This window comes from Dendrobates tinctorius, unplaced genomic scaffold (genome assembly GCF_039654945.1).
Source record: "Dendrobates tinctorius isolate UK_male_01 unplaced genomic scaffold, ASM3965494v1 ptg000079l, whole genome shotgun sequence".
Lineage (NCBI taxonomy): Eukaryota > Metazoa > Chordata > Amphibia > Anura > Dendrobatidae > Dendrobates > Dendrobates tinctorius.
The window spans coordinates 18,549,066-18,574,150 of record NW_027361747.1 but is presented as its reverse complement, the minus strand read 5'-3'; the positions used below and the strand labels follow the sequence as shown (position 1 = coordinate 18,574,150).

General features: G+C 45.0%; 1 protein-coding gene across 4 annotated transcripts in view; it reads right to left on the bottom strand.

Annotated features, from left to right (window-relative positions):
- CEP135 (centrosomal protein 135) overlaps positions 1-25,085 on the bottom strand; it is a 234,113-nt gene that overhangs the window by 75,930 nt on the left and 133,098 nt on the right. The window lies entirely within an intron of this gene.

The window sequence follows — 25,085 nt, the reverse complement described above, 5'->3', positions numbered from 1 at the left end:
ACCAGCGTTTCATGAATTTCTTTGGGGGGGGGGGGGGGGGGTTGGGGGGGGCGTTTCCACCGTTCCGCGTGCGATAAAATTGATACAGCGGTTTTATTCTTTGGGTCAGTACGCTTACAGAGATACCTCATTTAGGTCGTTTTTTTATGTTTTGTCGGTTTTATGTAATGAGAACTATTTTATATAAAAAATAATTATTTTTGCATCGCTTTATTCTGCGAGCTATAACTTTTTTATTTTTTCGCTGATGATGCTGTGTGGCGGCTTGTTTTTTGTGGGACAAGATGACGTTTTCAGCGGTGCGATGGATATTTATATGCGTCTTTTTGATCGCGCGTTATTACACTTTTTGTTTGGCGGTATGATAATAAATCATTATTTTTTGCTTCGATTTTTATTTTTAAGGGGTTCGCTAAAGGGGTTGACTAATGGGACAGTTTTATAGGGCGGGTCGTTACGGACGCGGCGATACCTAATATGTGTACTTTTATTGTTTTTTTGTTTTTTTTTATTTCTAAAAAATGGATTTATTTGGGGGAATATTTTTTTTTTGTTTAATTTATTTGGCGATTTTTTTTTAATTTATTTTAACATTTTTTTTTTATTTTTTTTTTTACTTTATTAAATAGTCCCAGGTGGGACATCACTTTCCTGTGACAGATCACTGTGACAGATCAGCAATCTGTCACAGGCACTGCAGAAGGCTTCCTCATGCCTGCGCTTTGCAGGCACTGATGAAGCCAGCTTCCTGCAGGCCCCCGTCGCCATCTTGGATTCGGGGGCCTGCAGGAAAGGAGCCCCCCGCAGCAGCGCTGCACATTGCGCTGCCGTGGGGGGCTCAGGGAAGCAAGGAGGGAGCCCCCTCCCTGCCGATGCTTCCCTTTAACCCCCGGTACACCGCGATCATGTTTGATCGTGGTGTGCAAGGGGTTAACGTGTCGGGGGCGGTCCGTGACCGCCCCTGACACATTGTGCCGGGTGTCAGCTGTGATAATCAGCTGACACCCGGCCGCGATTAGCGGCGCTCACCACGTGGGCGCTGCTGATCGCGGTAGACGTACTATCCCGTCCATGGGCATAGGGGCCCGGGTCCCATGGACGGGATAGTACGTCTCATGTCAGGAAGGGGTTAATGTGAAAAATATATGTGCAGACATCCAGGGTATTTTTCCACACAACGGTGCCGGATATCTATTTTCTCAATTTGTGGACAGTTTGTGATAATTATGTTAAGACTCAGCCTTTCATAGTGAGTTACTTGTGTGATCATATTAATACCCAGATATTTAAATTAGGATACAACTTGCAGCCCCCGAGGTGTATCTCAATGTCAGAGGAGGTGCCGTCATAAGCACATAGACCTCTCTCTGCTGAGGAGCAGCCTGATGTGAGACAGAATGAATCTGGTCACTGACTGGGAACAAAGGGTAGGGTGGGTTTTCTCCAGCTTCAGTGCACAGTCAGTGAAAAGATTTATTCTGTCTCATGTCAGCACTGTTCCTCGGCTTACGCCATGTTCACATTTGCGGTTAGTCCGCAGAGTATCATCCGTATTCCGAAACGCATGTTTATGCAGCGTTTTTTATCCGCATCAATTTATGCATGACGTAAAAAAATGCAGCATTTACATGCGTGTATGCGTTTTTGAATGCGTTTGTGTTTTTTATGCGCATGCGTTAGAAATTTCAACTTTTTTCCAGTAGCTTTTCCTGGACATCAGACACTCAAGTAGGTGTGTCTCATGGGATTTCTATAATATACATACACACATATACAGTACAGACCAAAAGTTTGGACACACCTCATTCAAGGACTTTTCTTTATTTTCATGACTATGAAAATTGTAGATGCACTCTGAAGGCATTAAAACTATATATTAACACATGTGGAATTATATCATTAACAAAAAAACCATCAAGCGCTACAAAGAAACTGGATCACATGAGGACCGTCCCAGGAAAGGAAGACCAAGAGTCACCTCTGCTGCGGAGGATAAATTCATCCGAGTCACCAGCCTCAGAAATCGCAGGTTAACAGCAGCTCAGATTAGAGACCAGGTCAATACCACACAGAGTTCTAGCAGCAGACACATCTCTACAACATCTGTTAAGAGGAGACTTTGTGCAGCAGGCCTTCATGGTAAAATAGCTGCTAGGAAACCACTGCTAAGGCCAGGCAACAACCAGAAGAGACTTGTTTGGGCTAAAGAACATAAGGAATGGACATTAGACCAGTGGAAATCTGTGCTTTGGTCTGATGAGTCCAAATTTGAGATCTTTGGTTCCAACGACCGTGTCCTTGTGCGACGCAGAAAAAGTGAACGGATGGACTCTACATGCCTGGTTCCCACCGTGAAGCATGGAGGAGGAGGTGTGATGGTGTGGGGGTGCTTTGCTGGTGACACTGTTGGGGATTTATTCAAAATTGAAGGCATACTGAACCAGCATGGCTGCCACAGCATCTTGCAGCGGCATGCTATTCCATCTGGTTTGGTTTAGTTGGACCATCATTTATTTTTCAACAGGACAATGACCCCAAACACACCTCCAGGCTGTGTAAGGGTTATTTGACCAATAAGGAGAGTGATGGGGTGCTACACCAGATGACCTGGCCTCCACAGTCACCAGACCTGAACCCAATCGAGATGGTTTGGGGTGAGCTGGACCGCAGAGTGAAGGCAAAAGGGCCAACAAGTGCTAAGCATCTCTGGGAACTCCTTCAAGACTGTTGGAAGACCATTTCCGGTGACAACCTCTTGAAGCTCATCAAGAGAATGACAAGAGTGTGCAAAGCAGTAATCAAAGCAAAAGGTGGCTATTTTGAAGAACCTAGAATATAAGACATATTTTCAGTTGTTTCACACTTTTTTGTTAATTATATAATTCCACATGTGTAAATTCATAGTTTTGATGCCTCCATAGTGAATCTACAATTTTCATAGTCATGAAAATAAAGAAAACGCTTTGAATGAGAAGGTGTGTTCAAACTTTTGGTCTGTACTGTATATATATATATATATATATATATATATATATATATATAATATATATATACATACACACACACACACACACATATAAATATATATACACATACATATATACACACACATCTCTACATATATACACACACTGCACTGAGGAAATCCTCATCTTTGGCTACTGTATCTACCTGCAAGATGGATCTTGACCTAGACAGCTTCCTGGAAGATCTGGGTTTACAACTGAAGTTGGCTGCTGCCTTTGCTTGTGAAGAACACAGAAGAGACAGACTGAGAAGACGTCGCTGTCGCTATTAGCAACACCCCATTCTTGAACTCCGAGAGCCGTGGAGCCTACCATTCCTTGTACACCGAGCTGCAGCAAAACCCAAAGATGTTTTCTGACTACACGAGGATGTCGCAACAGATCTTCCATGAGTTGCTGCTACGTGTCCAAGGATCCATTGCCAGGAAGGACACAAAGCTCTGGCGAACAATTCCTGCTGAGGAACGTCTCTTGGTCACCCTGAGGAATGTAGTGTTGAACCCTAACCCTATCTTTTCCGCAGATTCCTGGCTACTGGAGAGATATTGTCCTAGTTACATTTCCAATTCTGGGGGGTATCCACCCTTTCTGGGATTATTGTAGACACTTTTCGTGCTTTAGTTGGCATTCTGCGGCAAGAAATCCTCCCTCAACCCACAAGTGAACTCTGGATTGAAAATGTTTCCAAATTCCAGGAAATTTGCAATTTTCCTAATTGTGTGGGGCTGTGGACGGCAAACACATTAGGATTATGAAACCAGCTGGAAGTGGAACAGAGTACTTCAATGATAAAAAATATTTTTCCACAGTTCTAATGGCTATTGCAGATGCCGATTGTAAATTCGTTGCCGTGGACATTGGCTCTTTCGGAGGAGGCAATGACTCGCAGACGTTCAAAAACTCAGACATGGGCCAACGTCTGTATGGGAATGATTTTAATTTTCCGCCGCCACGACCTCTGCCCAACACTGATGGACCGCCAATGCCTTTTGTTATTGGTGATGAGGCCTTCCAAATGTGTGCCAATCTCATTAAACCATACTCAAGTTGGAACTTAAATCACACCAAAAAAAATTTCAACTACAGACTGACAAGGGCACGAAGAACCGTTGAGTGTGCATTTGGATTGGTGGTATTAAAATGGCGCATTTTGTGCACATCCATTAACCTAAAAATTGACACTATTGATAAGGCTGTGAAAGCATGTGTTCTTCTGCACAACTACATAATGGTAAAAGAGCGACCAAGCATACAACCTGAGGAACCTGTTACATTGCATGACTACCAATTTCACTCTCTGAGAACCACTGTTGAAGTTGCCCAGATGAGGGATAAGTTTGCCGCTTTGTTTCAGATAATGGACTTTTCTGGCAAAACAAAATGATTTAAGCCGCCAAGTTAATTGTACCTGTTACGTTTTATACATGTAAGGTCAAATATTACATACCTTTTATGTTTAAATGTACCTGTGATGTTAACATGTACATGTAATAATTTACCTCTAATGTTTCCTGATTTAAATATAAACTACCTTCCCTCCCAAAAAAAGTGTGTTTGTTTTGTATTTTACCTCAAAAATCAAGTGTGTTTGTGTGGGTGGCGGCGAAGAAAGATAAAGTAAAAACAAGGTATAGTGGTAACAAAATACAACAACTTTTATTTACGACATTTTAACAAAAACATGGATTTTTGTGAGTACTCACCGTAAAATCCTTTTCTCCGAGACGCTCATTGGGGGACACAGATACTGTGGGTGTATGCTTCTGCCGCTAGGAGGCTGACACTAAGTGAAAAAAAGAGGTTAGCTCCTCCTCCGCAGTATACACCCTCGCCCCTATTGCGGGCGGAAATCAGTTTGGTGCCAAAGCAGTAGGAGGACAACAAATCAGCCTTAATACAGGTATAACATGTCCAAAGGAAAACACCACCTTTATATCAAATAAGTAAACACATTAATTTAAACAAGAGCCAACTGGCTAATAGGGTGGGTGCTGTGTCCCCCAATGAGCGTCTCGGAGAAAAGGATTTTACGGTGAGTACTCACAAAAATCCATGTTTCTCCTTCGTCTCATTGGGGGACACAGATACTGTGGGACGTCCTAAAGCAGTCCCTGGGTGGGAGATTGACTCACCGCTCCAAGCTACATTCACCTCCTGTTTAAAGGTGCGCCACCGTTGCTTGGAAAATCCTTCTACCCAGGCTTGCATCCGCCGAGGCCTGAGCATGGATATTATGTTTGGCAAATGTGTGCAGGCTGGACCAGGTTGCTGCCTTGCAAACCTGTTCCGTCGAAGCCTGATGCCGAAGCGCCCAAGAGGCGCCCACTGCCCGAGTAGAGTGCGTTCTGATCCCTGCTGGAATCGGCGTGCCTCTAATGCAGTAGAACTCCTGAATAGTCAAACGAATCCATCTGACTATGATCGACTTTGAGGCAGCGAGTCCCTTCCTGCGTTCTACAGGGAGCACGAACAGCGTGTCGGTCTGAGGAAAGGGTGCCGTCCGTGACACGTACCTCTGGAGGGCTCCTACCAGGTCTAACGTGTGAAGAGCCTTCTTCCACACGGTGCACCGGTGCTGGAAAAAATGAAGGCGAAACAACATCTTCATTGATGTGAAAAAGAGGACACGACCTTCGCAGAAAAAGAGGGGCTGGTCTGAGGACCACCTTATACCTATGGAAAGTGATGAACGGAGCTCGGCAGGATAGAGCCACCAGCTCTGAAAACCCGCCTGATGGAAGTGATGGCCACTAGGGGAACAACTTTTCCAGGAAAGGTATCCTGAAACAGTACCAATGGAGCTTCCAGAAGAACGCTTAAAACCATGTTAAGAACCCAGGCGTCCATCGGCGCCATATAGGGAGGTATCAAGTGGAACACTCCCCGATGAAAAGTTTTCACCTACAAATTGGCAGTAACCCTGCACTGGAACAGGACGGATAAGGCTGACATTTGTCTCCTGTGGAAGCCTGGGGCAAGGCCAGAGTCTAATGCTCTAACGACTGAGCTATCCGGGCTCTCTGAGCCTGACTGGAGAAAAACCAAGATATTGGAGATCGAGAATCTTAGCGGAGAAACACCGCGCCTCGACCTCAAGCAAAGAACACCTTCCAGGTGTGGTGGTAAATTCATGCTGAAGCAGGCCTCCGGGCGCTAATCGTTGTAGCGACCACCTTGCTCCCGAACCCTGCCTGGGTTAGAATCCGAGATTCAACGACCCTGCCGTCAAACACAGGGTCCCTGAGTTCAGGTGGCAAATTGGCCCTTGAGACGGTAGATCTGGACGCTCTAGCAGGCGCCCAGGAACGTCGGCGAGCAGCTGCCTTAGATCTGCGTACCACGCTCGACGGGGCCAGTCTGGGGCCAGCAGAATCGCTGACCCCCCTTCCGTCTTGATCCCTTTGCTGACTCTTGGGAGTAGTGGCAGTGGGGGAAATAGATATGGGAGGCGAAAACTGGTTCCATGGCAGAACCAACACGTCCCCCGCGAATGCCTGCAGGTCCCTGGCCCGAGACATATGTGGGCACCTTGGCATTCACTCTGGAAACCGTCAGGTCCACATCCGGAGCTCCCCACAGTTGACAAATCTGTTGAAGAACTTCAGGATGTAGAGACCACTCTCCGGATGCAAGACCCTGCCGGCTGAGGAAGTCTGCTGCCCAATTTTCCACTCCCGGGATGTGGACGGCCGAAATCACCGAGTAGTTTGCTTCGGCCCACTGAAGAACGTGCTCCACCCAGCGCATGATTGTTCTGCTGCGGGTGCCCTCCTGACGAATTATGTACACCACCGCCGTGGCGATGTCCGATAGAATCCGGACAGGACAGCCTGCTAGCAAGTGATGAAACCTCTGCAGAGCCAGCCGAATTGCTCGTATCCCCCAATAAGTTGATCGGGAGGCGCGCCTCCTGTGGCGACCACCGTTTCTGGGTTGTGTGGTGGCGAAACACCGCTCCCCAACCGAGGAGACTGACGTCAATTGTCATTATCAGCCCATGACATAGGCCAGAGAGGAACTGGTTATCCACCATCCGAGCGACTGCCTGACTTGAGAGGCCAATTTGCACCGCCGATCGAGCGTGAAAGGATTCTTGTCCCAGGCTGACACGAGGCGTGCTGCAGAGGATGAAGGATGGAACTGGACGAAAGGTATCGCTTCGATTGCTGCCACCATTTTCCCTAGGATCCTTATCGCGGATCGGATGGTATGAGGGACTGGTCGGCGTAGTGTCCGGACTCCCTGCCGGAGACTAGCGCCCTTTCCGGAGGGAGAATTATCAACCCTCAGCAAGTGTCGAAGATCATCACTAGGAAGGAGATCCTATGAGCTGGCACAAGGGATGATTTCTTTGCATTGACCAACCATCTAAGCGGCAAGAGTATCTAGCGTGATGTTGACACCTTCCCCACTTGCCCGTATTGACAGGCCCTTGACCAAGAGGTCGTCCAGATAAGGCAAGACGACTATGCCTCGAGAATGCAGTGTGGCCCTGACAATTGCCAAAACCTTTGTGAATACTCTGGGAGCCGTGGCTAGCCCGAAGGGTAGCGCTACGAACTTAAAATGCTGAACGCTGATGGCGAAGCGTAGCCTCCTCTGATGAGGAGGAAAAAATGGAATATGCAGAAAAGCGTCATGGCTGTCAATTGAGGCCAAATATCCTCACTGTTCCATGACCGCTATGACTGAACGGAGAGACTCCATCCGGAAATGTCTGATCCTGATGAATTTGTTCAGAAGCTTTAGGTCCAAAACAGGCCTGACAGACCCGTCCTTTTTGGGGACCGCAAAAAGGTTTGAACAGAACCCCTGAGCTCTTCCATGTTCCGGCCCTGGAACAATGACTCCGTTGTGCAGGAGCGACTTGATGGCTCCCAATAGAGCCCTTACCTGGGTATCCACCCAGGGAAGCCGGGAAGGAAAAAACCTTCTTGGAGGGTATCTGACAAATTCTATTTTGTAACCTGAGGACACCAACTCTTTTACCCATGCGTCGTGAGCGATGTTGGCCCAGACGTGGTGAAAACAGAGTAGGCAGCCGCCCATTTGCTGGTGTCGTCTGGTAAAGACCTCGCGTCATTTGGCCGATGATCCTTAAGATCTGGGTCCTCTCGATCTGACCTCTTGAGCATGCATTCTCCCCAATGGGTTGGCTCTATATGACCTGCCGCTCCCTATCCTGGTTGGGGCGGCCTGAGGTGGCGGAATTGGGCCCCGTAGTCCACCCGGAGTCTTTCAACACATGACCCCAGACCGTCTCCTATTCGGGTCCCGGACCAGGCTGAGGCTATTTTCCCGGCCACCACCTGACCACTGCCGTCACGCCCGACATAGAATGGCCGGTAGCACTGCGAAAGGCCCGAAAACGTGCCTGAACCGGGTGATGAAAAAACGATCTAACCTTCTGTTGGGGGAGAAACCCGCTCCTTCCTCCTGTGGAGTCGGAGATAAGTTGATCCAAAAATAGGCGGCCGCACTGATCAGGCAGGGAAGCCAAGGACTTCTTGGAAGTAGAATCGGCCCGCCATGTCCTCAACCATAGGGCTCTTCAGATAGAGATTGCTTTAGCGGCAGCAAGTGCTGAACAATTGGCCGCATCCAAAAACGCATTCATTACATAATCTCCGGCTATCGTCATCCCTCCGAGATCTCTGCAGGTAGATCCTGCTCCTGAGCGACCTTGTTTAATGTTTCTGACTATGATATCATAGCCTTGGCTGCGAACGAGGGAGCGAGTGCAGACCCTGACGCCTCATATACTTAACGAGCTAGGCTCTCAATAAGGCAGTCCGTGGGATCTTTAATCGAGGCAACCCTAGGGACAGATAACAGGGTCTTAGTGGCCAGGCGCGAAACTGGAGGACCCACTATCGAGGATTCCATCCATAGTTTACGGAGGTCCGGAGCAAATGGATAACGCGTTTCGAGTGCCCTTTAACCCGAGAAAAACGCCTTTTTGGACGTTCTCTGCGCCGCTGTACTATGTCCTCAAACTCAGGGTGAGAGGAAAAAATTCTGTGCGGCCGCTTCACTTGTTTACATGCCCTTTATCGTTTTTCCCTAGCCTGGCCTCTCGGGCAGCACTTACCCCAGTCCTGCGCCCCCCCCGACCTGGATGCTTACTTTAAATCGTGCGCCGAAGTCGGGGCCTCGATTTTTTTTTTTTTTCGCCGCCGAGTGCGGGGCGGGCTGCCGGAAGTGACACGCGACCCCAAGGGCGGAACTTCCGGCCGCGGCCTAGCTCCGGCCTCAATTTTTCCCCTACCCGACCGGGGTGGGGGGGGGGGCGCGCCCTGACCCTCTCCTCACCGATGATCCTCTTCAGCCTTAGCGCAGGTATGTGAGGGGGTCTTTGATAAAAAACAGGACGGTGCAGGCACCCTAGCTCCATCTAACCCCTTCAGGGGGTGAGGAGAGGGACCGTCCGCCACCTTGCAGCACAGCTGTCTAGCGTTGGTGGAGCAGTGGGGGCCGCACAGACTAGTCTTGTGCCTCTGTGCAAGCCCATGGTTTCAATACCTAGGGGTGGACAGGGCTAAGTCTGGCATAATGTCCCACGTCGCAGGAAAGCATACGTGGAGGGACACTCGCACGTGGTCGCCCGTTGCTGGTTTGGGGAAATCGGATCCTTTCAATAGGATGCGTTGCCCCTGTCTCATCTTCATAAAATAACAAACAAAAATAGAAGTCTGGGGAAAAAGTCCCAGATATGTCCCTCGGTGCGGGAAAGGATACGTGGAGGGATACTCGCACGTGCTCGCCCGTTGATGGTTTGGGGAAATCGGATCCTTTCAATAGGATGCGTTGCCCCTGTCTCATCTTCATAAAATAACAAACAAAAATAGAAGTCTGGGGAAAAGTCCCAGATATGTCCCTCGGTGCGGGAAAGTATACGCGGAGACGATACTCAACGCGTGCTCGCCCGTTGATGGTTTGGGGAGATCGGACCCTTTCAATAGGATCCGTCGCCCGTCTCATCTTCATAGTAAACTAGAAAAAAATAGTCTGGAGAGATCCAGACTGTGTGTGCCTCCATAGGACACTAAGCAAAAAAAACTGATTTCCGCCCGCAATAGGGGCGAGGGTGTATACTGCGGAGGAGGAGCTAACCTCTTTTTTTCACTTAGTGTCAGCCTCCTAGCGGCAGAAGCATACACCCACAGTATCTGTGTCCCCCAATGAGCGTCTCGGAGAAAAGGATTTTACGGTGAGTACTCACAAAAATCCATGTTTTTGTTAAAATGTTGTAAATAAAAGTTGTTGTATTTTGTTACCACTATACCTTGTTTTTACTTTATCTTTCTTCGCCGCCACCCACACAAACACACTTGAGACGAAGGAGAAATAAAAGGGTTAAGGTTGGGTTTTTTATATTTTTTCTTTGGGGTTTACGTGAGGGTGTAATGGGTAGGACCTTGGGGGTGTGGAGCTGTGAGGACTGGGTGATAGCTGATGAGGATGGGGTTACAGGGAAAGGGTCTACAGGAGAAGGGGCAACCAATTGAAGGATTGGATCAGGGATGGCAGTGGAGACATTGGGTATAGATGTAGAACCAGAAGGACCAGACAGACAAAAGGGAAGGTAGTGACAAATTGGTAGGTGAGGGTGGAGGTGGTGGGTTCAAGGTGGGAAGAATTTTTTGGCTCCTGGTTTTGATCCTGAGGCCAAGAATTTTTTTTTTGGACTTTGCTTTTCTTGGCCAAGCGGGTGTGCTGGGCTCTGTAGCAGTACTCTGGCAGGGTGCTCTACTGGGCCGCATTAGGGATGCTGTAGTGGGCAGGGTTGCTGTAGTGAGCAGGGCTGGTGGACTGGACAGCATCAGAGATCCTGATGGCTGCAGTGGTGCTGTACTCTAGAGCATGGTGCCGGCTGCAGGGTTGAAGGACTTGGCAGCGTGGTCGCTCGGTGAACTGGAGACGGTGGTGATGGCGGATAGTTCGGTGCTGTGGGAGCTGGATAGTATATTTGCTGCTGGTAGTATCCTCCGGCCTGTTGAGTGTAGGATTGTGACTGCTGCTGCTTTAATGCATGGCTGTAAGCAACCTGGCAGGTCTGCAGGACGGACAGCTGTAGTTGAGCTGTAAGGTTTTCCGACATGCTCCGCTCAATTGCAGAAAAAAAAATGTTGCGCCGGTCTATTAAGGTCGGCTTCCAGGCGGTCTAGGCGATTGTTGACTTCCTTGAACCCACTCTTCACTCTGTCAGCAATCAACCTAACCACATCCTGAGCTGAATTGAAGAAACTCGGGCATGCCTGACCTCTCCCAGGCCCTCTGCCGCTGATGAGAAGACCCAGCAGAAGCAGAGGCATGGGAGAGGGGAAAACTTGAGGGAACAGCTGCCTCTTCCCCAGCCTGTGAACCCTGCGAGGTTGCTCCATTGCTGGTGGATGACTGGGACTGTGTCTGTTCAGTGGCTGGTAGATGAGGGGCCACTTCAACCGAGGAGACTGTGGGATGTTTTGTACTGCTCCAGGTTCTGTGTGAAGAAAAAAATTAAACATTAGTCAAAAGAAAAAAAAAAAAAATTCTATACTTGCGTTCACTGAGCAAGTTCAGGCCTCAGAAAGGCAAGGTCCAGGTGGTATTTGTATATTCTGAACCTTGCAGCAGAACCACTTTGAACCCGAAGCTCCTCTCTCATGCTCTCATGTCCTTGTTGAAGCGGTCCTTCATCAAGCACCAACGGATTTAGTAAACAATGCCCATCCATTCACAGGTTCACTGCCGGTCCAGACCACACTGCAATACTTACCAAAATCACTTCTGGCTCACGCCGTGGCACGGTACCAACCAGGCAGCAGTGATGTTGCCACTTCTTCCCAGAGCCGTCGATTCATCACATTGTCGGAGTGCTGACGGTCGGTCACGGGTGTCCCACAACGGTCCTCGCTCACGCACTAGGTGGATGAGTTGTTCGTTATCTATATCAAGTGTCACTGCCAGGTACCTGTAAAGAAATTACATTATTTAACACATGTGGAGTATTGCCAGTCAATACATACCAATCAGTAAAGCGAATGTGATTACATAACCTTTGTCCAGTCCACCCTGGGAAGAAGTCTGTTCTTCAGTGGAGGACATGGTTAAAGAGCAGCCAGCAGCCAAGTGAAACACTACAGGAAAAAAAATGAAGAAAAATTAAATTTGTAAAGATCCAAAAACAATGTAGAAAAAAAAAGGACAATACTTACATTACAGGCAGTAGTCCAACACCACGGCAGTCAGCAGAGGCCAGGGACAGATGGCAGCAACAGGAGCCAACCACAGGAAAACCGCTGCACCAGGAGAGACACCCACTGCGCTAGAGAGAATCAACCAGTCTCCAAGGAACCGAAAAAGCATTCAGAGAGACAGACATTTCTAAAGCTTCTATACTTACCGTATATACTCGTGTATAAGCCGAGATTTTCAGCCCATTTTTTAGAAAAATCTAAAGCTATGTTTCTTTAAGATGCAGCTATTCTAACAGGTGACCAGGACGGCAGCAGTTTTGAATTATGCCCACTTTGCCATGTTTATCACAGTCTCAAAGAACCCCTTTAAATAACTTACCACAAGTATTGACCAAACCTTTCAATAACCTCAATTGCTGTGTATAAGGTTGTAGTCAGGAGTTTGCCAGAAGCAACAGGGTATCATAAGCAAAAAGTGCCACTCTCTCCTCTATGTTATCTACTCAATACCTGAGCGACTTCAAATAACTGCTAAGGGACTCTGTGGGCAGCACAAAGAGCAGGAAATACAGGGATTCATCCCTGCCATGTTCCATTACTCAGCGAGAAGGCAGGTATGAGACGCCCATTAACTTTTAGTCTAGCCCTCGGTTCCCTAATGAGCAGCTTTACACAGGAAATAATTTGTAGACCCAGATCGAACCTTTCCAACACCAGAGTTATCAGCTGGAAACTGTAGGTCAAGATGAAGGCGGCGAATATTAACCCCTTCATGACCCAGCCTATTTTGACCTTAATGACCTGGCCATTTTTTGCAATTCTGACCAGTGTCCCTTTATGAGGTAATAACTCAGGAACGCTTCAACACATCCTAGTGATTCTGAGATTGTTTTTTCAAGACATATTGGGCTTCAAGATAGTGGTAAATTTAGGTCGATAATTTTTGCGTTTATGAAAAAAAAAAAACACGGAAATTTGGCAAAAATTGTCACAATTTTAAAATTTTGAATTTTTATTCTGTTAAACCAGAGAGTTATGTGACACAAAATAGTTAATAAATAAATAACTTTTCCCATATGTCTACTTAACATCAGAACAATTTTGGAAGCAATTTTTTTTCTGTTAGGAAGTTATAAGGGTTAAAAGTTGACCGGCGATTTCTCATTTTTATAACAAAATTTACAAAACCATTTTTTTTTAGGGACCACCTCACATTTGAAGTCACTTTGAGGGGTCTATATGGCAGAAAATACCCAAAAGTGACACCATTCTAAAAACTGCACCCCTCAAGCTACTCTCAAGTACATTCGAGAAGATTAACCCTTCAGGTGCTTCACAGGAACTAAAGCAACGTGGAAGGAAAAAATTGACATTTAAATTTTTCCAACAAAAATTTTCTTTTAGCATCAGTTTTTTCATTTTCACTTGGGCAACAGGATAAAATGGATCATAAAATTTGTTGGACAATTTCTCCTGAGTACACCGATACCTCATATGTGGTCATAAATCACTGTTTGGGCGCATGGCAGGGATCAGAAGGGAAGGAGCGCCATTTGACTTTTTGAATGGAAAATATGCTGGAATATTTAGCGGTTGCCATGTCGCGTTTGGAGAGTCCGTGTGTGCCTAAACATTGGAGCTCCCCCTCAAGTGACCTCATTTTGGAAACTAGACCCTCCAAGGAACTTATATAGATGCATAGTGAGCACTTTGAACCCCCAAGTGCTTCACAGAAGTTTATAACGCAGAGCGATAAAAATAAAAAAAATAATTTTTTCCCTCAAAAAATGATTTTTTAGCCCACAATTTTTTATTTTCACAAGGGTAACAGGAGAAATTCGACCCCGAAAGTTGTGCAATTTTTCCTGAGTACGCTGATATGCCATACTGTCCTGAGATCGCTGATCTGTCACAGCGATCTGTGATGTGACAGATCAGAGATATGTCACGACAGTTATGTCCCCCCGGGATATAGTAATAAAGTTAAAAAAAAAAAAAAGTGTAAAAATAAATTTATAAAAAAAACTCCAAATAAATAAAAATAAAAAATTCCCTAATAAATCCATTTTTTGAAAATTTAAAAAAAAAAACAACAATAAAAAGTACACATATTTGGTATCGCCGCGTCCGTAACGACCCGCCCTATGAAACTGTCCCATTAGTTAACCCCTTAAAAAATAAAAATAAAAAACAAAGCTAAAAATAATGCTTTATTATCATACTGCCGAACAAAAAGTACAATAACGCGCGATCAAAAAGACGGATATAAATAACCATGGTACCGCTGAAAACTTCTTCTTGTCCCGCAAAAAACGAGCCACTATACAGCATCATCTGCAAAAAAATAAAAAAGTTATAGCTCGCAGAATAAAGCGATGCAAAAATAATTATTTTTTATATAAAATTGTTTTTAGTGCATAAAAGCGCCAAAACATAAAAAAGATATAAATGAGGTATCGCTGTAACCGTACTGACCCGAAGAATAAAACCGCCTTAACAATTTTACCGAAAGCGGAACGGTGTAAACGCATCCCCCCCAAAGAAATTCTTGAAATGCTGGTTTCTGTTCATTCTGCGTCCCAAAAATCGGAATAAAAAGCAATCAAAAAATCTCACGTGCCCGAAAATGGTACCAATAAAAACGTCAACTCGTCCCGCAAAAAATAAGACCTCACATGACTCGGTGGGTCAAAATATGGAAAAATTATAGCCCTCAAAATGTGGTGATGCAAAAACTATTTTTACAATAAAAAGCGTCTTTTAGCGTGTGACAGCTGCCAAACATAAAAACCGCCATATATAGTAAATCAAACCCCCCGTTATCACCCTCATAGTTAGGGAAAAATAATAAAATTAAAAAAATGTATTTATTTCCATTTTCCCATTAGGGTTAGGGCTGAGATTAGGGTTAGGGGTTTGTTGGGGTTAGGGTTGGAGTTAGAATTGCGGAGTTTCCATTGTTTGGGCACATCAGGTGCTCTCCAAACGCAACATGGTGTCTGATCTCAATTACAGCCAATTCTGCATTGAAAAAGTCAAACGGTGTTCCTTCCCTTCCAAGCTCTGCTATGTGCCCAAACAGTGTTTTACCCCCACATATGGGGTATCAGCCTACTCAGGACAAATTGCAAAATAACTTTTGGGGTCCAATTTCTCCTGTTACCCTTAGGAAAATAAAAAATTGGGGGCAAAAACATCATTTTTGTGAAAAAAAAAATGATTTTTTTATTTTTACACCCGGGCGTTATAAACTTCTGTGAAGCACTTGGGGGTTCAAAGTGCTCACCACACATCTAGATAATTTCCTGGGGGGGGTCTAGTTTCCAAATTGGTGTCATTTGTGGGGGGTTTCCACTGTTTAGGCACATCCTGGGCTTTCCAAACGCGGCATGGCGTCCAATCCCAATTCCAGCCAAAAAAGTCAAATGGCGCTGCTTCCCTTCCGAGCTCTGCCATGCGCCCAAATAGTGGTTTATCCCCACATGTGGGGTATCAGCGTACTTAGGACAAATTGCACAATAACTTTTACGGTCCTGTTACCCTTGGGAAAATAAAAATTGGGGGTGAAAAGATCATTTTTGTGGAAAAAAAATGTGATTTTTTAATTTTACGACTGTACGTTATAAACTTCTGTGAAGCCCTGAGAGGTTCAAAGTTCTCACCACATATCTAGATAAGTTCCTTGGGGGGTCTAGTTTCCAAATTGGTGTCCTTTGTGGGGGGTTTCCACTGTTTTGGCACATCAGGGGCTTTCCAAACGTGACATGGCGTCCGATCTGAATTCCAGCCAATTTTGCATTGAAAAAGTCAAACGGCGCTGCTTCCCTTCTGAGCTCTGCCATGCGCCGAAACAGTGTTCCCCCCCACATATCAGGTATCAGCGTACTCAGGAGAAATTGCACAATAACTTTTGCAGTCCAATTTCTCCTGTTACCCTTGGTAAAATAAAAAAAAAATGGACCTGAAGTAATTTTTTTGTGAAAAAAAGGAAAATGTTAATTTTTTTTTTAAACATTCAAAAAATTCCTATGAAGCACCTGAAAGGTTAATAAACTTCTTGAATGTGGTTTTGAGCACCTTGAGGGGTGCAGCTTTTAGAATGTTGTCACTTTTGGGTATTTTCTATCATATAGACCCCTTAAAGTGACTTCAAATGTGATGTGGTCCGTAAAAATAAAATGGTGTAAAAATGAGAAATCGCTGGTCAACTTTTAACCCTTATAACGTCCTAACAAAAAAAATTTTGGTTCCAAAATTGTGCTGATGTAAAGTAAACATATGTGAAATGTTACTTATTAAGTTTTTTGTGTGCCATATCTCTGTGATTTAAGGGCATAAAAATTCAAAGTTGGAAAATTGCGAAATTTTCAAAATTTTTGCCAAATTTCCGTTTTTTTCACAAATAAACGCAAGTTATTCGAATGAAATTTTACCACTAACATGAAGTACAATATGTCACGAGAAAAAGTCAGAATCACCGGGATCCATGGAAGCGTTTCAGAGTTATGACCTCATAAAGGGACAGTGGTCACAATTGTAAAAATTGGCCCGGTCATGAACGTGCAAACCACCCTTGGGGGTTAAGGGGTTAAAAAGGTGTGCATTAAGTCCTTATAAATACCTTACATAACTCTTTTGTTCCCCCATCACTACACACACAGTCCACCAATATGTCTTTTTGGACCCTCATAGAAACAGTCTTAGGCTATGTGCACACGTTGCGGATTTTGATGTGGATCTGCAGCGTTTATTGCCAAGTGGATTTGCATCGAATCCGCATTGTAGCGCATAGGCAATGTTAGTCTTTGATAAATTAAGAATTGCTGTGCACATGCTGCAGAAAAATCCGTGCAGATTTGCAGCAAGTCAATTCTTTTTTGCTGATCTGCAGTAGCGTTTTCCTTTCTGGCACTGTCCATTCTTAACCCCTTAATGTCCAATGACGGACACAGTCCGTCATCAGACATCTCCCCTGCTTTGATGAGGGCTCCGGCGCTGAGCCCGCATCAAAGCCGGGACATGTCAGCTGTTATGAACAGCTGACATGTGCCCGCAATAGGCGCGAGCGGAATCGCCGTCCGCCCGCGCCTATTAATTAGTTAAATGCCGCTGTCAAAGCTGACAGCGTGCATTTAAATAGCATTTCCGGCCGCCGTCACGTGATCGGGGGTCGGCGTCATGTTGCCTGGACAACCAGAGGTCTCTATGAGACCTCTATGGTTGTTCCAGGCATATGGCTTTCAGCGCCACCCGGTGGTCGGCGCTGAAAGCACAGCAGTAAATCTGCCACATATGGGCGATCTGCTCATCACCCATATGTAGCAGAGCCGATCGGGTTGCGCAAGCTTCTAGCCTCCTATGGAGGCTATTGAAGCATGCCAAAAGTAAAAAAAAAAATAAATGTTTAAGAATAAAAAAATCCCACATACACATATTAGGTATCGCCGCGTTCAGAATCGCCCGATCTATCAATAAAAAAAAGCATTAACCCAATCGCTAAACGGCGTAGCGAGAAAAAAATTAAAAACGCCAGAATTACGTTTTTTTGGTCACCAAGACATTGCATTAAAATGCAATAACGGGCGATCAAAAGAACGTATCTGCACAAAAGTGGTATCATTAAAAACGTCAGTCCGGCACGGAAAAAATAAGCCCTCACCCGACCCCAGATCATGAAAAATGGAGACGCTACGGGTCTCGGAAAATTGCGCAAATTTTTTTTTTTTTTTTAGCAAACTTTGGAATTTTTTTTCACCACTTAGATAAAAGAGGACATAGACATATTTGGTGTCTGTGAACTCATAATGACCTGGAGAATCATAATGGCAGGTGAGATTTAGCATCTAGTGAACCTAACAAAAAAGCCAAGCAAAAAACAAGTGTGGGATTGCACTTTTTTTGCAATTTCACTGCACTTGGAATTTTTTTCCCGTTTTCAAGTACACGATATGGTAAAACCAATGATGTCATTTAAAAGTACATCTCGTCCCGCAAAAAATAAGCCCTCACATGGCCATATAAACGGAAAAATAAAAAAGTTATGGCTCTGGAAAGAAGGGGAGGGAAAAATGAAAATGTAAAACCAAAAATACCCCTGGTCATTAAGGGGTTAAATCTCTCTTCTACAGAAGCAGAAACAAATCCGCTCACCAAAACGCATTACAATCTACAGAGTTTTCCCCTGCGGTTTCTGCCAAGAGATGCAGATTTTGTGCAGAAAATTTTGCAGACTAATCTGCAACGTGTGCACATACCCTTACTCTGCCCTATGTAGGCGTGACAAAGCTGTCTATACTGGAATCCACAGGTCCCCTAATCCTTTTAATCTCCTCCCACACCTTGTGTACTAGGGCCAGAGTGGGGCATGACAGACCCAGTTTTCTAAAACTACCAGCCTCCAGTACGTAAACCAATGAGTTTCTCCCCAGTACCCAAGTCAATATTTGCCACACTAAACCCATGTCTTCTTTCTCTCTCCATGCCCTCAGATGTTGACTCTGAGCTGTAAGATAATAAATCCATGGACTCGGGAGTGCCAGACCCCCTCATCTTTAGGCCTCTGTAATATTTCCAGTCTAATCCTCGGTTGTTTTTTCCCCCCACACAAGATCCCTAAATATATTATTGATTGTATGGAACCACCCTTTAGGTAACCATATGGGGTATTGTGCAGCACGTACAACACCTGGGGCATCAGCACCATTTTAATCAGATTTGTCCTTCCTACTACTGATAGATGTAATCTACACCACGCTCCCACTTTGCTTCTGAACTTACCCTATAGCGGGATTAGATTCAGGTCTATATAGCTCGGGAGCGATACCTGAATGCCCAGGTACTTGAACTGCCGCACAACCGCCAACCTACTACCATCCCCCTCTATCCTAAGGTCGACATCATTACCATCCACAGCTAGACTGTTGGATTATTCCCAATTAATTTCCAGGCCCGACATAGCCCCAAATCTCCCAAATATGCTCATCACACCCCGCAAGGACTCATCAGTGTCTTCCAGAAAAAGCAGAACATCATCTGCGTATAAAGCTATTTTTTCTTCTATAGATCCATATTTAAACCCCCTGACCGAGGCTGCCTTTCTAATGGTCTGTGTCAAAGGCTCCACTGCGAATGCAATAAGCAGTAGAGACAGCGGACACCCATGTCTGGTCCCCCTATGAAGAACGAATTGTCTAGATGTCTGCCCGTTCATCCTAACCCTAGCAGTTAGGGATGTGTACAACAGCCGTATCCAAGATATGAAGGTTGTTCCAAATCCCAAGCACTCCAACACCTTCCAAAGATAGCTCCATTCGATTCTATTGAATGCTTTACGTGCATTCAACGACACCACCACCCTATGACCCCCGTTATCAGACAGCAGTTGCAGATTAATAAAGAGTCTATGTATGTTTATTGCTGTAGACTTATTCAGCATAAATCCGGATTGATCGGGGTGGACAAGATCTTGCACCAAACTCGTTTATCGGTTGGCTATAACTTTGGCCAGAATTTTTACATCCGTCAGCAACGAAATGGGCCTGTAGGACTCTGCCAACGTCGGATTTCTACCTTCCTTAGGGATGACCACTACCACAGCCTCCCTCATGGACAACGGCAGTGCACCATGCTCCAAAGCCTCCTCGAAGACCGCCTTTTTTCTAGGTGCTACCATCTCAACCAACTGTTTATAGATCTCACGCGGGAGCCCGTCCACCCCTGGAGCCCTATTAATTGTCATAGACATCATAGTTGTTTCAACTTCCTCCTGTGTTATAGGCTCTTCCAGTCTCCTCCTGTCACTCTCTGCAATCCTAGGGAGTCCCGCCGCCCCAATAAGTACTTCCATCTCTGCTGAGGAGGCTCTTGACTCAGAAGAATATAGCTGCTCATAAAACCCATCTAAAATCTTCCAGTATATCCTCCGTATCCACCACCTCTGTCCCCCTCTTCAGCTTGTATACAAATGAGGTATCCCTCTGTGCTGCCACCACTACTGATAGCAAATGCCTCACCTTTTCACCCACGTAGTAGAATCGTGCCTTCTAGAAAGCCCTTTTCTTCTCTACTTTCTTTATATATATAGTTCGTCGACTCCCTCCTGAGCTTTCTTGAGCCCGTTCTCACTCTCCACTGGCGGGTTCACTATCAGCTCCCTTTCCGCCGTTTCTAAAGTCTACATCACTGCCCTGGTCTTACGATCTCGTTTTAGACTTACATCTAAAAATTTCTCGAAACAGAAAACCCTGCAAATATGCTTTCATGGCATCCCACATCACTCGCCTGTCAGCACTACCTTGATTGATCTGCCAATATTTGTCTAACTCCCCTTTATTGCTTCCATATTAATATGTTCCAACCATAGTGGATGGAGCCTCCACCCACTCCAGTCTAGACAACCCCCAGGTCTTTTTAATAAGCAGCTCCAGAGGTTTATGGTCCATGATCACTCTCGGAAGATATTCCACTCCACGAATCAATCGTGCCAACAATTCATTACCTAGCGCCAAATCAATTCACGAGAGAGATCCATGAGAACACACCACATCCTTATTCCTTACCCTCCACAGGTCTACCATTCCAAATTCTTTCACACAGTACCCAAATGATGTCAATTTTCGGCCACCCTATTCCCTGTTTATCCATCACATTATTAAAATCGTCAATAATTAATAACAGTAATCCCGCACCCCTTTTGTACAATTCTATCACCTCCTGGATATTCTTCCCCGAGTACGGAGGCGGTATGTATATGGCCACCATACATAACAATAGTTCAAAAATTTTACAGATTACAAAAACGTATTGGCCTTCATTGTCGACATGGCTTTCAATTCCCTCAAAGAGTGTGGACGCTCCTACTAGCAACGAGACCCCCTTGGCATATGAGGAGTATGTGGAGTGATATGACCTCCCAATCCATCTTCTCTTCAACACCTTCACCTTCTCCTTAATCAAATGTGTTTCTTGAAGGCATATCACATCCGGTCCCCCCTGCTTCCTAATATAGCCCATAATCGCCGCTCTTCGGAAATTGAAAAATTTAATTGGAAAGACAACCCCCTCACTTTCCAATTAAGAATTTTAATCTTATCACCCCCCATATTTCCCAACACGTATACCTTCCCAATCCCGTAGTGGACAATACTTCTTCCAAGAACCCCTAGAATCAACCCATAGCCTGAAAGGGCTCCCCCTCCCAAACGTTAGCTTAAAAACCGTGAATTACTTTCAATCCCTCCATTTCTCCTCCACTTATGTGTGCTATCATCTACAGTCCCTCCATTGTCCATAATAACTAGAAAGCAGGAACAAAAAGGCTCTATATAACACCATCCATCTTCCCTTCTTCACAAGTACACGCATCCTCCAAGTCTCTCAGCGTGTCTTCTCACTGCTCCCTTCCTTTACCAGCTCTGATCCTTTTCACGTGGTGGCCTCCTCCAGAGAAGAAAAAAGTGAACAGATCCCAGGGCCACAACACTGAGCTTAGGATACCGAGTAGAATACGCCAGTTCCATATCTCTCAACCTTTTCATCACCTGCCAAAAAGGGTAAGAAGGGAACTACAAAGTTCCTTCGACCGCCATATCTACATAGACTCCATTGGGGTTCCACAGGGGGTATCTAACAAGTTTAAAGCCAGAAATGAGGTAGCAGCTGGTTTTGAATCAATTATCCCCATGATTGGGGTAAAAAAGAATGTAAAATGGATAAATTACCTATATTATAATCAGAAGAGGTTTGTTAATTTTACTAGAGATGCAATACGGGGTATACTGTCCTCATACACCTTAGCAGGGTCTGCAATGAGACATGTAGCTAAACCCCCTGCCTTCTTTAAGAAAAGAGGCTATAAAATTGTAACCTTTTATTGATTGCAGATGTGATAGGAAAGGGTGAAACTATAGGATGCAATAACAGGAGCATTTCAGAATATATAACTGCACAGAGCATAAAATACAGATAGTCTGCAATACACAGTAACATGAGGTAATACATAGGTACCATGAGGTAATACATAGGTACCATGAGGTAATACATAGGTACCATGAGGTAATACATAGGTAACATGAGGTAATACATAGGTACCATGAGGTAATACATAGGTACCATGAGGTAATACATAGGTACCATGAGGTAATACATAGCTGATGATTACCTATTTAATACAACAAACGATATAAACACAGGATTATAACACCTAGATACTGCTTACCAACTATGCTTAGAGCAGGCTGTTTAAGAAGCATGAAGAACACAAATGGTGTAGTTTCTCCTAAGACATATGGAGGAATAATGGCTGCTGTTCCCCTCACAGTGTCATAAACAAGACTATGAAGTAACAGGAACAATCCCACAATACAATGCAAATTAAACTAGAATCTATGCATTAAAACGGCCAGCAGGTGGTGCTGTTACCTTACAGTATGAAATATATGAAGGATTAATACACAAAAAAATGACTTTCTAGACAGCAATTATATGGCTGGACAGAACACGGGGACTTATTGAACAGTTAGGCCCCACATCCATCATGACCTTCCAGAACAGGATGGCTCTAGATATGATCCTAGCAGAAAAAGGTGGAGTCTGCAAAATGATAGGTACCAACTGTTGCACTTACATACCCAACAACACTGCCCCCCTATGGAAGTATATCTAGAGCACTTAAAGGCCTCACTGACCTATCAGAAGAGTTAGCCCAAAACTCAGGAGTAAAGGATCAATGGGACACTTGGTTTGGGTGGTGGGATGGCTGGCAAAGAGCACTCACAAAGTTTGGAATAGCTATTTTATGTGTTTTAATTATTTTAGCCTTAATTCTATGCTGCTTAGCTCCATGCCTTAAGAAGATTATGATGATGATGATGATGATGAAAACCATGGAAACTACAGGGATGACCATGCATGCCAATTTTGAAGATCCCCTATATGAAAGATGCCCCTATGAAACCATGCGAGCACCGCCCCCGTAATATGTCTGCCTGAAGCAAACCAACGAGGGAGAGTCCAGGATCTGACTATCTCCTGTGCAAAGTCCGTTAGGAGGGGTCCATCTACTAGAGATGGGTCGTCTCGTGTATACGGTGAAGATTAGTTAGTTAGGTTCCAGCATTGTTGAGATAGGTAGGCCGGGAGGACAGATTGATAGGTTCGACGAGATTAGGATTTTGATTTTGCATATTTCCAAAGGAGGGACTGTTAAGGGGAGAATATATGGCATATGAATATATACAAGAATCAAAATTATACCACTATATGGACGCTTTGCTGAATATTACAATCATGTAGCTTTAAGATATTTCTGATTCTCTAAGACTTATTTCTGTAGTGTATAACCCACCTAGCCTCATCGAAACTGGGTGGATTAGGTTAGAAACAATAATTATTTGCGTAATGATTATATAGTAAATATAGAACATGTGCGATCAATATTAGTTTGTGATTTGGGATAATCAGAAATTTGGAAAGAACCCATGATGTAATGCAATGAGACAGCTCAATTTCTTGCTATAAACACTGTACACCTCTGAGATTAAAATGGGGGAAGAATCATTTGAGACACGATATACCTTGTCTTGTGTGTTCTTTCCTCCGTGCACGTATCATCTCTGCCAGAGATCCAATTCAGCCATAGACAATTAAGATGGGTCACACCCTAGTGTGACAGAATCTACAACCGCATTCTTTGCCTCTGAAACTCAGCCGAGTAGTCGGAGTATAGGGACACTATTTGGCCGTTAATACTCATATCCTTAGCCGTTCTTGCCTTCCGTAGGATAATGTCTCTATCCTTAGAATTAAGGATCCTGGCTAGGATGGTACAGGGGGAGGAATCCGAAATGAGGGGCCTCATGGGAACATGGTGTGCTCTCTCCACTGCAAACAGCTTGGCCATATTGATAGCGCCAATTTTATTGCGAAGCCAGTCTTCAACAAATGCTGTAGGATCAGTCCCTTCTGCCTTTTCAGGGATGCCCACCAAGCACACATTATTCCGCCTAGAGTGGTTTTCTAGATCGTCATTTTTATTAGCCAGAATGGCACACCGTTGCAGGCACTGAGTGCGGGACTTCTGCAGCTTAGAAAGTTGGTCTTCCAGTGTGCTCACTCGCTCTTCCACCACCCCCACTCTGGTATCAGCCTTGTTAATGGCTGCTTTCATAATGATCATTTCCTCCTTTATACCGTTCACTCTCATTGTAAGGGTAGTTAGTGCAGTTTTGCAAAACTTAATCAGATCGTATACGTCTCTCATTGTGGGCTCCCCTACTACAGGCTTCTCAGAAGTCTCCTGCGTCATGCTTTCCCCCGCCTGCCTTCTCTTCTCTGGCCCCTCTTGTATTGTATAGTCCTCCAGATCTTCTACATCCAGTTTCTCCCCAGTTTCCTCCTCAACCCCATTGGCTATCTTCCGTGCTACTCCGTTCACCCACGCAAATCTTTCAAGTTTAGCAGCAATTTCAAGCCACTTTCTATGATGCATTAGCTGCATCAGATTTCTCCATTGACGCCACACTGTCGGCACCATCAGGGACCTGCTCCCGCATCCTTCTGACTTTTTCTCACCATTGGCGCAGTCCTGTTACACTGCATGTCAGGGCCGGTTCCTGTGATCTTCTGCCCCCCCCCCCCCGGTGTAGGGCGGCACCGGCACTCTGGATGTACTTTTAACCGGATAAAATCAGGATTACAGTGGAGTCCTGAAAGCAGTCTGCTCACATGGAGTGCTACGCCACACCCCAAATAGTTCAGGTTTTAATAAGAGGCATGTCAGTAAAGGAGTGTGGTCTGATAAAATCCTGGTAGATAATCTGCAGATATTAAATAAGAAAATATGTTCTGTGCCCACTATTAAGTCAATATGTGATAACGCTTC